The 5,396-nt window shown below is 40.5% G+C and overlaps 1 long non-coding RNA gene across 1 annotated transcript; it reads right to left on the bottom strand.

Annotated features, from left to right (window-relative positions):
- Window positions 1–3,291: 3,291 nt before the first annotated feature.
- LOC308078524 lies at window positions 3,292–5,088 on the bottom strand. Its single transcript, XR_013932531.1, has 4 exons — window positions 4,935–5,088; window positions 4,416–4,562; window positions 3,758–3,860; window positions 3,292–3,373 (listed from the first exon to the last, which is right to left on the bottom strand). It is a non-coding gene; the product is annotated as an uncharacterized lncRNA (long non-coding RNA).
- Between the last annotated feature and the right edge of the window lie 308 nt (window positions 5,089–5,396).

Raw genomic sequence — 5,396 nt, 5'->3', positions numbered from 1 at the left:
AAAGTGCCAATAGCCTACTGCTTGAAGCACACAAACAATAAAACTATAAACTACAGACTACCACACAAGCTAATAATATAATACTAATAGAAAAGCACTTAAGGTACCACTACTAGCAGCTTGCTAAATAACAAAAGAATGCTGCTATACTCAACTACCAGAGGTCAGGAGCTCTGTTCACTTCAGATGTTGGTCACACACTGGAAAGAATATTGTCTACTTGGTTTTAAAGACAACATTTGAGTTTAACCTTTTTCCACAAGTGATTTGAAGTATTGCAATCATGGTGATACAAAGAAAACATTTTACAAAATGATTTTATTTTTTATGAAATTCAGAAATCATTTAATATAAAAAACAAAAACCTGTTGACCTTAATCATGTTAAGAATATCCTGCCAAACATGTTTCTTTGGCTCTTTAAAAATAGCAGTTATACAAGCTCTTGTAGATTTGCTATTTTTGAAAAACATTTTTAAGTCAAAACTTCAAAATATTTAGATGGTGGCCAGCGTGCTAAATACATATAATTTTGGGTGGTCCTTGACATGAAATGTTTGAGCAGCACTGATATAGCAACATAAGTTTTTCAGAAAACTATTTGGATTTAGAAGACATTTTTACAATTGGCCTCAGGTCTTACTGACACCGCAGGAGAGCAGGCTTGACATCCTCAACTTGTATAATACATTTTATTGGACCAGGCAGGACTACAGGTAGGCAGTGATTGAAGAAGTACCCACTTTTCCTTTGTTTTACTTAAAGGGGCTGAATGCTCAAAGGTGTAATGTCTGGACCATCAGTGAGCATCTGTGGGCCCATACTGTTGGCACTAGTCTGGCTTGTCCACCTGTTCACTACAGTCAGTGGTGGAAAAAGTACTCAAATGTTTTACTTAAGGAAAAGTATCAATACTGCAATAAAGAAATACTCTGTTACAAGTAAAAGTCTGGGATTCAAAATGTTCTTGAGTAAAAGTACAACAGTATTGGCATCAAAATCTACTTGGGAAAATAGCAGATCACAAGCTCACAATGCGTTGCATCACGACGCATTGTGAGCTTGTAGATCGGCTATTTTCATATGGCCGAAATGTATAGGGCTGAAGTGGTTAATGTATGTTTTGTAATAATAATCAAAATCTACACAGTAACTAAAGTTTTCAAATAATAGTGGAGTAAAAGTAAAATTGTCTCTGAGATGTAGTGGAATAGAAGTAAAAGTACTGAACTTTGGAAATACTCCAGTAAAGTAAAACATCCACAAAAGTGTACTTAAGTCCAATACTTGAGTAAATGTACTACACCACTGACTACAGTAAACACCCAGCTCGATGTCCTTAAAAGAGTGGGCCCTGGAAATTTGTCAACATGGCGCACACATACCATAACTGGTTAATGGTCCCCAAGAGTGTGAGAGGAAGAACTCCATCAAAGATATGGTACTGCTTGATTCTCCCTATGGCTCGCTCTATATGTATTCTCAACCTGGCAATTTTTTGAGTGGTGGTGACTTCCTCCTTGGTGAGTTGCCCCTTCTGTTTGAGAAATGCTGGGATAACAAGTCCCACATTAATGGGGGACAACATATCATTAATGAGGAAACCCTTATCGACCATTACCTCATCTCCCGGTTCAAGCAGTGACAATATTCCAGACTGTCTTGTTATTTCCTTGTCAGAAATTGAGCCCTCATACAAATTGCTGACAAATGTTATTTGTCCAGAGGGGCAGCACTCCAATTAATCCCTTTAAGGTTGTTCTCCCCTTGTAGTTTGAATACATCTCTGAATTGATCACTTTAGAGCTGGCCCTCTCAATGTAGATTTCCGTACAGTCCAAGATAACTCTTGTTCTGGGAAAGTTGTCTTTAAAGCACTGTGGCATCAGTTCATTTACAGCTGATCTGTGGAGCCATACATTCAATGAACCAAACATAAAGAATAAGTAATTTGTCCATGTTATTAATACTCTACTAACTGTAGACTGTGAAACATGAAAACACTCTGCCAGTGATTCCTCAAATGCCCCTTCTTTTACACGGCAAAGGAACAGAAAAAATTGATCAAACAAGGACAAGCGCTCTTCCCGAAAGCCCATCTGCATATCCTGGTCCTGCTTCAGCTTCTTAGACTGGTTCCACCTCAGCATGCTCTGTGCAGTGGGCTCCAGGGACAAGAAAACTGCTCTTAACTGGTCTTAGTCCTACAAAATAAAGAAACAAACAAACAAAAACATGGATATTAGGAGCAATCCAATCCACTTTATTTATAGAGCACATTAAAACAACAGTGTTGAAGCAAAGTGCTGTACACTCAGTAACAAAATAAACAAGAGTAAAAACAACACAGAATTAACAGGACAACATTGGACACAATGCCTAGAGGAAACAGCAGCTTCTCAATCTGAATTTTCAAACGCTAAGGAGTACAAGTGAGTTTTTAAACATGATTTAAACACAGGCTGTGTTTGAGACGCTCAAACATGGGGTGGGCGCTATGGCGGAAAATGATCTATCTCCCCGGGTTTTCAGCTTTGTTGCTGGGACCTTAAGGAGTGACTGGTCAGTAGACCTCAAGACCCTTGTAGAGTTATTGGGAGGTAGAAGCTCCGATATGTACAATGGTGCCAGCCCATTTAAAGACTTAAAGACAAACATTAAAGTCTTAAACTGAATCCTGTAACGAATAGGGAGCCAGTGTAGGGAGGTTAGAATCGGGGAGATGTGATCATATTTCCGTGCCCCTGTTAAGAGGTGAGTGGTCGCATTTTGGACTAACTGTAGTTGTGACAAGCAGGCTTGGCTAACACCAACATAAGAGTGCATTACAGTAGTCGAGTCAGGTTGAGATTAAAGCTTGGATAAGACGTTCAAAATCAGAAAGGGTTACAGCAGACTTGACTTTGGCTCGGAGCCTCAGCTGATAAACTGGAGGATTTAACAACAGAGTTAATCTGTTTGTCAAACTTAAAATCGCTGCCCAATTTGACACCAAGGTTAGTGACCACCGGTTTAAAACTGGATAAAACAAACCGGATAAAACAAACCAAAAAAAACAAAAAAAAAAACAGATATAAGATTAAACAACAGAAACAACCTCTCGTTTTCTATTGCTCACCTGAAATCCAGTGTAGAAGTGCAAAAGCTGCGGTAACTGAACATAGTCGTGGTCAGGATGGGCTGCAGGCTGAACATCCGTTGCTTGACTATAGGAGACAAATCAGATAACATGAACTCAAATATGCAGTGTGAGCATCTCTGGTTAAAAGCAGACTTGAACAACCTAGTATCTGTAAGTTCCTTACGCTGCTGGAATGAGATTCTCATTCGCCTCCTGTCTCTCATGCGTTGTTTCTCCCCCAGCAGGCACCTCACTGTGTATATAAACAAACCCTCATTAAGGCTCACAGTACTTAAATAAATCAATAATTATACACAGTTCAGTTCATTTTTTTTTTTGGATATTGGACACATAACATAAAAAGTGAAATATATTTAGTTGATCGCCAATGCATTACATGCTGCTGCAGCATTGTCCAAGTGTCCGAAAAAAGGGACGGGACCCCGACCTACCCCTGGAGTCTTACATTTCATTTTGAAAAAGCACGGCTCATGGCACATCTGCTTACATACATACATACACACACTGAGATATTTATGTATGTATGTATGCATGCATGCATGGATCATATGTATGTAAACAGATGGCACAAACATCCCTATTACTAATGTGTCCCAACACGTTAATATTCACTTACTGCACTCTTAGTACACTCTGTTTTTGGCCCATGGAAACAGCTGGTGGAATTGGATTCAAATTCTCCTTGTCAGCCTCCTGTCTCTCCACCATCAGGCTTCTTACTGATAGATAGATAGATAGACACAAAACAAATACACTGATCACACAATACATTGACAATACTACACAACTCCTCTCTTACAGAAAGGAAAATAGAATAGGCTACCAGTCATAGTTCAAAAGGCATTACATTACACACCACACACACACACACACACGTCACAGGGGGGGTGTAAGTGGGACTGAGTTACTAGGGCACCAGAAAAAAGGGAAAACAAGTATTTTTTGGGTCTTTTTTAAAGAAAAAAATCTTAGGGGGGCCCACAGTGAATCTTTGTCCCCAGGGCCCAGAATTTGGTGCTACGCCCCTGCACACACACACACACACACACACACACACACACACACACACACACACACACACACACACACACACACACACACACACACACACACACACACACACACACACACACACACACACACACACACACACACACACACACACACACACACACACACACACTAATGCTCACAGTACTTATTATAAATGAATGATTATTATACACAAACATGCCTATTTACAAATGTGTCCCATCATGTTAATATTCACTTACTACACTCTGATACATCTCCTCCTGACAACGTTTTTTTTTGGTCCATGAAAACAGCTGGGGGACACTGTCTGCAACCAGGGATGTCTTCCCAGACACATAACACTCAGGGCTGAAGTGCCCTGAACACACCTTTGTGTTTGATGTAATCTGTATGAACATTACACAGAATAAATATGTGTTCCATTGAGGATATAACCACGTTACTTCATTAGCGTAATATAAACCTGAACATTAGAGTTCGGGTGACAGCAAAACCAGTTACAGTAAGGTTAACGTTGCAAGGGATGTGAGCCTTTAAGTGTTCTATATAACATTAAATTAAAATCTTGCTTAAATGGTGGGTTTTACTTCTTAAATAATAAGTCCAAGATGTGCGTTGATATTTCAGCTTGTGTACATTACATAGCATGTATTAATACAATGTGAAACCTAGCTAGGATGTAACGGTAACGTTAGATAGGTCTAACAGATAGGGGCTAACGCTAACAGGGACTAACGCTAAGCAAAACCTTGTTTTACCTTGAAATTCGGTCCAATGTCCCTCCGGATTTTCACAATCCATTGTCTCCTCACTTTGTCCGAAGCTGGAAAACGATGGAACGACAATGATTTGCCAGATTTGCGACGTTTATCAGACTTGCAGCCCGGCACACAGCAACACGACATTGTTATTGTGGCAGAGCTGCCACCCCATGTGATGACGTTGTGATGACGTAATCTAAGATGGCCGCGGTGTGAATATGGTCTATGGGACATGTCTGAGCCAACTGTTGGAGGTTTTGCACCTCGGACATGGGGGAGAGGAGAAGCTCAGGGTCTCCTTGGCTCCTATAACTTTGCTCTTCTGTGCTCCAAGTGCCCAGGGAGCAATCCAGAGACCCCCACTCCCCATACTCCCCTCTACCCACCTGAGGGGAACCCTAGGCCCACTAAACAATAAACCAGACCCCCTTTTACCTCCTCACACAAGAGACATGGGTT

This window comes from Gymnoscopelus braueri (assembly GCF_963280865.1).
Source record: "Gymnoscopelus braueri genome assembly, chromosome: 22".
Classification (NCBI taxonomy): domain Eukaryota; kingdom Metazoa; phylum Chordata; class Actinopteri; order Myctophiformes; family Myctophidae; genus Gymnoscopelus; species Gymnoscopelus braueri.
This window is presented reverse-complemented; position numbering and strand designations above follow the sequence as displayed.